The sequence below is a fragment of the Anguilla anguilla genome, chromosome 3 (assembly GCF_013347855.1).
Source record: "Anguilla anguilla isolate fAngAng1 chromosome 3, fAngAng1.pri, whole genome shotgun sequence".
Lineage (NCBI taxonomy): Eukaryota > Metazoa > Chordata > Actinopteri > Anguilliformes > Anguillidae > Anguilla > Anguilla anguilla.
In genome coordinates, this window is record NC_049203.1 from 32,805,271 (window position 1) to 32,817,921 (window position 12,651).

General features: G+C 38.0%; 1 protein-coding gene across 2 annotated transcripts in view; it reads left to right on the forward strand.

Moving 5' to 3' along the window:
• The window catches only part of itga6a (integrin, alpha 6a), a 36,024-nt gene that overhangs the window by 2,666 nt on the left and 20,707 nt on the right, over positions 1–12,651 (forward strand). The gene's annotated exons all lie outside the window — the stretch shown is intronic.

Here is a 12,651-nt window from a genome sequence, read left to right on the forward strand (position 1 = left end):
ATCCGCTTAGTTGAATCAGGCTTTATACAGTACCTGCTTTATACAGTACCTGTGAATGCTACCCTCCATTTATTTCAATGGGAAGATTTGCCTTTCCACAAATATCCAGTAGAAATAAAAAGCACGATAAAGCAGAATGGTTTTATAAATCATCCTCTGTTTGAAACAGAAGATCCTTCAGTGTAATTCTGTTTGCTCTGCATGTGGAGTGAAATTGGTGGGATTAGGCAGTGCTCATTGGTGCTAGAGCATTTTTTGAAATATTTTTTGCCAAATTTGACTGGAACATTTTGCACCACATACAATAGGCGTTGGCTCTGTGTAAACTGTGATTCATATCCTCGGACACACCCTAACACAAAGCTTGCAGTGCTGTGACAAATCCATGCCTGGCAGGTGTGTTTTTCAGTTAGCTTGGAGCAAAGGAGTGGCAATGCCTGCCGCATGCCCAAGCCTGTCTGTTCTAGATAAAGGAAGCTGTGTCAGTGTCAAGGAACAGCTATTGGACAAGAGCCAGGAGATTCTAGCTATGGCATGTCTCTGACGCAAAGGCCCTGCCTGAACCTCTCTGATAGACACAACTGAAGTCAACAAAGATTCCTTAAATTCTGTCCATTGTCTTTGGGGTAGAACGAGGTTGTCATTTTAATTCTATTGTAAATGCTGCAAGAAACTCATAAGGCCCACAGCGAAGACAAATAGTGAAACAGCTTAGCGAGAAAACAAAGGGTAAAGGCTGGTTTTAAAATCATTTTTAATTTGTTACCTAAGAAAACTACCTAAAAGATGAAGTAGACATTTTGTCTTTTTCTCTAGTTAATGTTCACTACTTGTGAATGCCTTGTGAATCACCTGATATTTCTGCGTTATTTAAGCAATAAAGTGTGCATGAAATAAATTTCAATAAATATATTCAAAAGTGACGTAACTTGGTGTTATTTTGTTTGGGCAAAAAGCTGCTTGTATTTAACAATCATATATTTCTTTGCAATGTTGAAAGTCTGTCTCATTGCTGAAGAAGGGTGAATTGGATTTTCAGTGAGAAAATCTCCTCCATCCTGAGGAATGGACAGAAGACTGGCATTAAAATGTTTATGACAGAAACGGAACTGGTGGCCCTGGTGCTGCAGTGGGCACATCTCTCCGCCCTCACTACTGGACACAAGAAACGCAGTGTGTGGAGTGGAGGGGTGGAGCACAAATGATGTCATCTCCACGGTAGTGTTAAACATTAAAGAGTGTTTAAGAGCTTATTGCACAACACATAGTCTCACAGAAGGGATTACTTATCAGGCAGGAGAGCCTGACAAAAGAAAATGGTTTTGAAAAATGATTCCGTTGTAAATCTCAGTGTACTGTATCCAGTACTCAAGTACATTTGCACATATCTGGAATGCTTACCTTTATTTGTGAAATTCTACCTAATCATTCTGTCGAACTGTACAACCAAAGATAAATCTTATTAGCATATGTAACACCACCAGTAAAGGATCTGGTCACTTTATGGGTTTTTTAATATAGTTTCAGTGTATGTTTTTGATTGATCCCGACAGCTTTGTGTGTGAGAGGATATTTTAGATACTTGCTGAAGTTTTTGGTAACCTACCAGCTTTACAATGGCTGCTGGGGCATGTGGGGTCTAAAGCAAGATAATATTTCTCAAGTAACAATAACAACAACAACAATAATAATAGCTTGTACAGTAACATTATGCCTTCAGAGCATTTACATTTTTTATATTACCCAATTATTCTACAAACAATTTAATAGAATAAAAAAAAAAAAATCTTGTTTTCAGTTGTAACTATTTCCTATGTCACATGCAACCTGAGCCTGCTGCACTCATGGAAAGCAGCAAAATATTAAAAAGTTTTTTTTTTTAAAGTGATTAAATTTGATCAAATAATGTGTTCATATGTGTTGCCCCTGCAAACATAACATAACGACTGTACATGACTGCTTCCGAGTCACTTTGAGTGTATATCTTGCTTTAAATCACAAAACCCCAAATGCCCTTACACCATCCATTATAAATCTGGCTGGTTGTAAGAAACTTCTCTAAGTGCCTAAAATGTCCTACCTTGCACACATAAATACACTAAAACTTAAATAATACCAAAACACTCCAGAAAGTATTCTGGGTAATGTGTTTGGCCAACAGCAAAACTAAGCTAATGTTAAAATGTAACAAAGCTTCCACATGCAGGGTCAGTCCTTATCATGAGTTTGCAGCTTTCCCATAAATGCAGCAGGGCCCCGCTTGCCATCTCAGAAAAAAACCTTGGAATGTGAGTATGTTTTATGGATCTTCTGGGCTGCTTCCAATGGGCACAGCAGGTTTGACACATTTTCAAAAGTGAATTTCTGTTTACCTGAACTCTGATTACCTTTCAATCCTTGCTGTGACCATAAGGTAATCCACATTGAACCATTGAGAGCTACCCTTTCTGCATGCATGAGGAACATGAGATCTCATGAGTACTGAGAGACTTTCATTTAGTGAGCTGAAGGTTAGAAATAATTGTATAAATAAGCCCTTTTCTGTTTCCATTCGGCTGCATCAAAATCACATGCAACTTTAAGTGAGAAGCACAGACTGGCAGTGTGATTGTCTTCCTTCCGTCTATTCACATAACTTCCTGTATGCAGTGGCCATGGGGGCTTGCAGAGCGTCTGTAAGCTTTCTTTTACCTCTGTCGTTGGGGCATGATTGTATTTTTAAGATCACAAAAAAAGAAATCAATGCCTCTACTGTGAGCAGTTCTTGAAGATTTTATCTGAAGTTGAAAATTTTGACAAAAGCTGTTTGATTGTAATTGCAAAAAAATGTTTGTGTTTTTGCAATTTGATGATATGCCCTATGGCAGTTTGTGTCTGTAACTGGAGGTGGAGTGATGATATGTGGAAATATTCACAAACTAAATTCAACCAAAGACGTCAGTCAAGAGTGATGTGGACTGTAAGCACTTGTCTCAACATTTTATTTTTTTTTCCAATATCTCATATATATATCTCAACACTCAAGTCTACCCTTTATGTTTTCTCAAGTAGGCTACCTTACATGTATAATTTAGTCTATACATATTGAACAAATCTGATGGTGTTGTTATGCTAGCTATGCTAGCTAGATGTTTTATCAACAATTACGCTACTTCATCAGTATTCATAATGAGGCAGCAAATCAGTTTTGAGATTTAAGAGTGGCAGAAACAGAACCTTGTTAAGAATGTGCAGCTGACCTTTTAGGTAGTATATAGGCAATCTGCGGTGAGCTGCTGTAGAGTCTGTACCTCCCTTCTCCGAATGAAAGACTTCACCATGGTAACTGTGGTTCTCCAGGCACAGGTCAGCAACGGACCTCGGTCTGGTTAAACTGACACAGAAAGAACAGCTGCAGGGGTCATACTGGCTCTGAGTACACAGCTGTGAAGAAATGGAGTACATCTGGAAAGAGGGATTGTAGCCAGTGCGTACCACCTAATGTTACTCATCACAAGCCACTCAGTAATTGAAAGCATGTCATCTGCTCACATGCACTTTGCCGTTTCTTTGGCCCCCACTTATGTGCCTCTGTAAACTACCTGATTCCTCTCAGTTGCACTGAGGTCAGCTGAGGCACTGCAACAAATTAGTTTATCAAATTACCACCGCTTAAAATACCTCTATGATATATTATAATGTATGACAAACTTTCACATAAGGAAATTGCTGCAAGAAAAAACACTTAGATGTCCAAATATGATTAGTTTGCTTAGAAAACAAAACAATAATAGTTGAGAAAAATCTGCAAAAATGAACAGTTCCACATTTGTCTACAAAGGCGTATACTTATAAAACAAACAAACAAGAAAAGAAAGACTCTCAAAGAAACAATTGTGACCAAAAAGGAATTGAACCAAGCGAGAGACAAGACTAGTGAACATTGGTTCAGCTTTTCAGTAAGAGCTTAGTGGCTTAAAAGGCTTCAAGAGTGACGCTGAGCTTTCTGTATTCCTATTGCATATTGCATATTCTATTTCTGTTGGAATTTGTTTTCACCCCTGTGAAAACAAATGTGTAGCCAACTTAAGTGGAAAATGTTTGCTAGTTAGCTGATGTATTTAGCCCACTTTTATTGCTATGTTACATGTCAATTAATAAGGAAAACATTTAATATTTGGCAAAGATGTACCAAGACAATCATACTTTATTTAAAGTTGGCTTTGTAGCCAGATTGTGTATACATTTATCTTGATTCATTAGCCATGCCTCTGTTATTGGCAGTACCAGTTTAAACCGCCTGAAGCCCATCCCTGGAACCAAATTAAATTTGAGTAATGGCATTGCTGTTTATTCCTGAAGTTCAATTCTCATGATTGGCATGTGACATTAATGAACCATCCCCCTATAATGCCATCTAATATGCAGACAGCTAAAATTGAGATGTCTCTTTCAAAAGCTTCCAACAATTATTGCATTACTTACAAAGGTGGAGAATCCTTTAATTAAACTGTACAGAGAGTTAATCCTGTGTTTAATGAGAATGATGTCTTCAAAACAGTGTGCCTGCCTGCCTGCCTTGCCTGCCAAATGCAATAATGATAATGAACTGGGCTGAACAGATAACCAAGTGGCAGATAGTTTATATAGATGTTGAGTTTTCTGCTAGACGATAATGGAAAGCCTGTTTTCTTGTGTCCTGTGGACTTCTGACTCAAGCCGCTTGGTGTGGCACACAAGCGTCACTGTTGCCTATCGGTAACTTGCTACATTCTGCAATTATTGTAGAAAAGTTCTCAGATTGACCTTAAGTTGTGAATAAGACCATCTTTATTTCTCTTTCTCTTCCATTTTGTTAAATGTAGTTTTTTTGGTCATGCATGGATATTCATGTAAGGCATGTGTATTGAATGTAGTGCAGATATAAATTATTATTCTTATAATGCACTTCATTCATCTAGAAGTGTGTATGTACCGTTTGAGTGTGTTCATGCTGAAGTAGGGAAGCAGAAGTAATGCACTCGTGTGTATGCAAGGTAAAGGTAACAGTAACATTTTAGACTTAATTACTGGTCATGTATCTCTTTCATGTCATCTAAGAAGGCTGCTGCAAATTAACAGCAGACACATGCCTCAGCTGCTTTTTGTACCTTAGGTTAAATGGCTTTGTCAGTAAATGTAGAGAATCAATACACTGCTGGAGGACCTACGTTATTTGCACTCAAATACAGCTGTGTGGTGTGGCTGTATTGACTCTAATTTGCATGTGGCTGAAGCTTTATGAGGAGGTGGTGGGGGAAGGAGGGAATACCTTTTAGCATTCTCACCCCCCACTTTCCCCTCCAAGTGTTTTTTTGTTTGATAAATGAAGCCCCTTGACACTTACTGTGGGATCGATGGTAGGTTTACTGCAGAGAGTCTGTAGTTGTGTGGATAAGGGAAGAAGGAGAATACATGAATTTTCCTTTGAGGAAATTACTACGGTGTCTCAGATTGGTTGAACAGTACTGTGGAGCCAATCGTCATCCATCTAATTACTGCCCATCCAAAAGCCCCTTTTCCAAAATGTTGTGTCTGTGCTTTTAAAAAGAAAAAAAAACCTGATGTGGTTAATCTGTAATAACTGGGACTTGCCATGTATTTAGATTTTACTGATTCTTAAAGGGAGAGTTCACTTACTAAGTTTTTAAGTATTATTTTTTGTTTTTTGTGTGATTACAATAGGCTCGGACAGGATTTTTGTGCAATTAAGGCCATTTTAGATATTTACTGAAGTATTGACAAGCTTATGGATTTACAGTGGCTTCCATAGGTGCTTTTGGGAGTTTGTGGAACTTGAAAGCAGCTTGTACAGCAATATTTCCATAGACTGCACATAAGAACAGATTAATTTAGTAACATTTATTCACAGTTATAAACATATATGTCAGTTTTTGTATTATGCCGGTATTTCTTTACTTTTGAATTCTCACGTAGCGCAAGCTCTTCCCTCCCAAACATCAGGGATGCAGCATGGTGTAGATTCAGCCATTCTGGCCAAGGCAGCTAACGTTAACCAATTTGCATACACATGAAAATGAAGCCATGGTCATGTCCAACTATGAAACAGAAGAGAGTTTTTAACTGAACATTTTTTTTTCAAGCTCGAGTTTACACGTGAGGAGTTGCAACAGATAGGGGCTGAGGTCGAAGAGGATTTGGTGTGCTGACATCCTGTTTGACTACTGGCCACATTATCAATAGACCTGGGTTGTTTAAAGGTATAATTGCACAAACATGAACCAGTCAATTCAGTTCTAAGTTAAGCTGTGCCTGTACTGATTTAGATTTTCAATATTTTTAGGATATAATCAGCTTGGAAACCGATTGATGTGGCTTGTATTAAATGATCTTAATTGCAGAATGGACTGTATTTCTGGCTAGTTGTAGCAGCAACTGTTGACTGATGAAGTTACACACGTCAGTTTTGACTGTGAACATGTGCACAAAATAAGCATATTAAATCATATGAAAGCTGAACATTCAAGCAGGACCAGGGAATGTGATTTTGTAATCTAATGTATTCAACACATGTTGTGTGTTTACCAGCTACATCATTACAGTATTTTAGCAGGCTAACCAAACCTGGCTGCAACTTAAATTACCAAAATTATCGTCTTTCATATCACTGCCATAATGTTAACCTTATATTGCCTACACACCTATCACATGGCATGTTGGCTAGGGCTGGGAGAAAAAAGACTTGATACAGCATAGTACTGTCCCTGAGTGATGCAGATTGATACATTAGTTCCAAGTATTGATATTTTATCTAAATGGACACATTTTCTAATGCATATTATTTTTATATTCTGATTTTAATGTGCAAGGCAGGAGTGAATAATCACCCTCCGCAGAATACATTAAGATTATATCGCAGCGCATCTCGTAGTAGATTATACTGTGGTCACTTATTTTCATTAGATGCTTCACATTCAAAATTGTAGGTTATTAACAAGAAAGGTGCCACAACACATGAGGATCAGAGCAACATCTGGAAAGCAACCACTGCCATGTGCCATCCCATAATAAGCACTAGTTTAATACAATGTAAAAGTTACTTCACAATTCCAGCAAATAGCCCAAACCTTAGATCCTACCTAGCAACTAGACACTCATTCTATTCCCACTCATTCTAGTCAAATAGAAAGCCATCATTATGCTAGGTTCACTGTTGCACATGTAACATGGTATTAATATTCTGTTTGATCAATTTGGGTCATAAGGATCTCACAGTATGTTTCATGTAATGGACAGCTACTGTAACTAGCCATCTACTCCATTTGCTTCCAAAGTGCAAAAAATCGCAACCAAATTGAGCGCATATGCTTGACACTTGCTGAAGTCAATAAATATGACTCGTATTTACTCCAAACTGCTTAGCTAGCCAGGGCTTAGAATTAATTTTTGGTTTGAGGGGGATTTCCCCGCTTATGAGTAACAAAACTGTCCAAGATACCTGAACACATATAGTTTAAAAAAAGAAAAAACATAAATGCAGATTCACTTTGAATGTTCGATTGAACAATAATTAAAAATCAATTTTATGGGCTTGTGCTATTAGCTTATTCTCTTGGCTTGTGCTATATGATACGGTCTCATAGAATTGTGATCGAAGGCTAACAACATGTTAGAACTTGGTAGTGAGTTTGATAATCACTGCTGTAAAGTAAAAAACCCAACAAACTGCAATTTCTGTGAGACATGCCACTCACATGCACACACTGCGGTCAATGTTCTAAAGCTCCATTTTGTCCTCCCTACTTGAAGCCTACGGTTGCGGGTGGGTGCCTGGCTTCAGTGTTTGTTTAAATAAGGCACTTTTCTTGCTTTTCACAAAAGCAGCCGGTACACTTACACACAAACGAATTTACTTGGAAATGACCCATGCAGCCTGAAGAACAGTGCTCACAATTATATTTTAAATTATACAATTAGGCTATTAATGTAAACCAATTTTCATTGTAAATGTATCAGTGGTATTTTCCCACTAATTGCAGACATATATACTGGATTCATAAAATGCATACACAATTCGCACAATATCCACACTGGATTTTTATCCCTGGCTATTTCAGTGTAGGGTTGCCGCGGTTACTGGTGTTACCGGTGTTCGGGCATACGCCAATTACATTAGGCTACTTGCCCACCGCCCCCACCGTTTTTTTTTTTTTATAGAAATAAACCCATTTAGTTCATTTTCGCGTATCAGTGCCCACATTCATCAAATAAAAAAACTCTAATTTGTAAAATACTAAGCGAGTTACCAATAGCCCTACTTAGAGTGAGAGCACCTTCATTCGACAGACAGGAAAATGTAAACAGATTTACAACTATATATGAAATAGGTGGAATATCGGTAACAACCTGTACCAAGTTATGTAGGAAAAATGTCCTTGTTATCCTCCAGTGGTTATTTTTTCAGTACTTTTGCAATTTTTTTCTGTGCCGGCAAATAAATCAGAGGTGGTCCAGCGCTAGCTTTTGGTTGCTAAGGGGACGTGTATCGACCACCCCATATAAATGAATGGAACTAGACATAAATTTGCTAGCACACTGTGTAAGTGTCTTGTCTTGCGTATTTGAGGTTAATATGAGAAATGGTGGTTGCTATCAGCACGTCTAGGAATCCGTGCATATTCACAGTTGTAACTCAAGTCGCAGGACGCAAAATAGCCGTTAGGAAAGCAGTTTGAAATTATGAAGCAACGTCTGCGTCATTGCTTTTAATGGGTCGCGATGAGATAATTCAGAGCGTGTTGCTCATCTTAAAGTTGATATTGGCTGTATTATTATAACTAAATGTATATGTATGAAGTTGGTTTTTTACATTTAGACAGTTTATTATGTGTATTTTTACAGGACTTACATTTTAATAGGTAACGATGTCCAGTTCTCTCTCATAAATACGAAGTAAATACACTAGCGGTTCAGGTCGATAGACGTCCCCCCCCCCCCCCCCCCCCTCACTCTAGTCGGACTACGGACACTACAATAAACTGAAAGTGTCTGCTCCGTCCACGCGCGCAGCAGAGTTGCAGCACAGAGTAGCGGAGTCACATTCCTGTTGGTTTTCCTGGCAAAGAACATGTAAAGCACTGTCGCCAATTGCCAATTTAGTTTCAATTGTCTTTTTTTCATTTTGAAAAGCTTTTTGACTTTTGCCGTTTATCTTACATTACGCTACAATGTGTGGGAGGCTTTGTTTTTTTTTATTAGTTTCTTATTTATTTGGTTCCTTTTTTAATTTGTTTCTTGTTTATTTGGTTCCATCCATAGTGTTTCCTAATTGCACTTTTTTTTTTACTATGTATAGCCTATTATTTAAAACTTTGTGTTATTTGTGTTATTTTGGCCTATATCAGGCTACAGCATGGGTATGCCTAGGCCAAGCCGTCATCCGTCTTATTCATTTTGTTAATAAAAGCTCTATTTCTATGTTTAATATAAGAGAGTTTGTCATTGCACTTTGTTTTATTGTTGTTGTGTTTCATTAAAAAATAATAATGAACCAACCTTCTAAGCATTCGTGTTGTTCAAAGTGGAAGATCTAAAGATCTAACGTTAAAGATCAAAGTAAGCGCTCTGCAGATATTGAGCATCATCGACGAATATCTTGTAAAATGTCCGGTGTTACTGGTAACACCGGAGTTGTCATGAGTTTATTAACCGGTGGGAAATTTTCCTCACTGTGGCATCCCTATCTCAGTGTTGATGTAACTCCATGTAAAAAAGGTATTGTTACATGTTATGCATGTGCTGTCTGAAACTGCGGATGGCCTACAACGGCTGCTCATCTCGAACTGTTGCCATTACGGTGCTGCAATTGGATGAGTCTCACCATTTACATTGTTTATTTGCATTTTGTCCCTCGGTTTCATTTCATTTCGTTTCGTTTCATGTCATTTATTTATTGAAATTAATTTAAGCTGCAAAAGGGACCCTATGTTCTTGAAACTTTTATTTTTTTAGGAGCTGCTGTGTGTTTATTGTTTTCAGTTGAAAAAGTAAAAGTTTTAAGGGAAGTTGATGCAAAGCTTTTCATTATGGGGTGTAATGAATTCTAGTCTATTTTTCTCCTTAGGCGTATGATTTTAACTTTTTACTGCAGTCAAATGAGAAGCAAATTAATTTTGAAAAATATCAATACATCACCGTATCAAATTGCAGTACTTAGTGTAAGACAAAAACACAAAGATTCATATTATTGTATTGTGATCCACGTATCGGGATATATTTTATTGTGAGGTCCCTGGTGATTCACACCTCTAATGGTGGCTGAACTCGCTCATTCTAGAAATTGTCTAGGTAACCTTAGCAAGATATGATTGCTAGCTAGTTCATAAACTCACATTTAAGTTAGTAAGCTAAACAGTTTATTAAATGTTTAGTGTAATATTTATTGAGTAAAGAATAGCAGGAGTGCATGTTATAACTTGCAATCAAAAGATATGATGTAGCGACAGTTAGCTAGCAAGTCACTACATTTGTTTTCTCTTTTCTACTACTTTTACCACATGTTTTGTAGGCATGAAAATGTGAGTACTAGCACAAATCAAGGTTTGATCGTGTGCAGTGCTCACCTTGTGAATTAGCTGCACTACTCCGAAAGCTAGCCAGCTTGTGTATTGGCCACTTAATTATCTAACGAGCTAACGATGCTGTACATTCTGCGTTACCATGCTAAATTATTTGCACATGCAATATAAATAAACAAAACAGTGCAACTGGATTTTATCTTATTTATTTGTTAGCTAGCTAATGTTTGTGTTTTTGGGTTTTTGTATTTACTTTATTTGTGCCCTGAGTGGAGCCTGCTGCAGGTCAGGCAGAGTGTATGACAATACGCTCTAGCTAGCAGATCACGGGTCAACACACCAAAAAAAGAACAATACAGGGACTGTGTCTGAATGAGCCTCCTAACTACTGTGTCCAGTCCAGTGTCCTAACTAAAGTAGCCTATGTGCTGTTTACTAAGCACACTGTGACGTATGAGATGGTCAGTATGCAAAAAATATCCTTCATGCTATTTTCCGACCGTATTGTGGAAATGGCCCTGGCAGCCATGCTCATGTTCCTTGTTTTTAAAGTGAAGCTGTTCATCAGACATTGGACTAAAATGCTTACACTGCCTGGTAATGACATGTAATGTAACGTGCACAACAACTTTCAGCTGGTAATGTTTAAGCCTGTGGGGTGAAGAGTTGGTACAGCCAATATACAAGGGATGTTCCTTGCAGAATTCTAAAGATGTGCCGGAAAGCAATAGCTTGAATAATTATTTCTTCCTTGTTTACGTCCATTGCAGCTGGCGATATGGCTGTGCCTGTGTGCTTTTTTTACTTCCACATTGGTAATCAAACCCTTGTGGGTGCATACAGGTTTTTTCAAGTGTAAACCGTGTTAGCACAGGTATTGGATATGGGTCACTTAAAAAAATAGATGTAAAAAAATTGGTTATACCGTAGGCACAAAATTGGAACTGGACATCAAGGCCTGCAATGTAAACATAGCCTTGTTTCCTGAAGAGTAGGCTCTCAATTATGCTCTACACTACGTACACCTGACATCCAACATCTCATCCAAAAATATGGGCATTAATATGGAGTTGGTCCACCATTTGCTGCTATAACAACCATCTGGATGGAAAATATCCAGAATCCTCTGGCACTTTTTTGCAAATCTATTTTCTGGATGAGTTGTAGTGAGTCTGGAGTGTTGAACTGGCAAATCTGTGACTTGAGCATGTTCTGGCACTCCTGTGAAAGCAGTGTTCCATTCTTCCATGATATATTCTAAGCATATTGTTTTTTAGACCTGTTCAGATTTTGGAAAGAATTATCTTATTAGATTAAAATGGACTAGAACACCAGAGCAGACCTCCCAATGTGTGAGAGAGATCCCTCTCTCATATAAGTAATAGGGATTTATTTACAATTTCACAGCTCATAACTGTTTTGCTTCTAGATCTAATTTCACCTACATTAGCAGGGTTGCTGATAGATAGTCCTTGGGTCCAGTGGCACAGTGTATTGCTTTTTGGAACACTTGGGTGACTGTAATCTGATTGGCCTCATAAACCTTTGATGTGTTCAAGAGGCAGCTGAAATGGTAATGGTGAAAAGAGTGGTGTGCAATTTTTAGTAAATAGTGTCAAAAGCATGATATTTCCAGCACAGCAGATGTTTTTGTCAAAATTCCGTTGAGTGAGCGCTGCATTTTTGTGGACCACGTGTCTGTTTCAGGTGCCTGTTAAGGATTTACTTATTTGGCCTTGTCCGCTGTGGTCTAGTGCATTTTTCAAATGTTAGTTCCTCAAGCATACTCATCCATCATGCATTTGAAAATCTTCCTATATTCAAGACTCCTGTATACTGTCCACTCTTCAGCTTTTCAGTCAAGTGGAATGCATGGATTCTGTACAAAACTGCTTTTTGATTCTTTCCACAAAGAGAACTAGTGTAGTGACTCTATGCAGTGCTTGGATGAATGTTATCACTGAAGCAGCCAATCCTGACGAAAGAAAGAAGGCTTGCAGCATGTGGAGTCAAGTGTAGCTGTGTTATCAGGTCTGTACACAGGCTTGGATTTTTTTCTTTTCATCGTCTTTTTTCAACCAGTAATCTGTTTGTC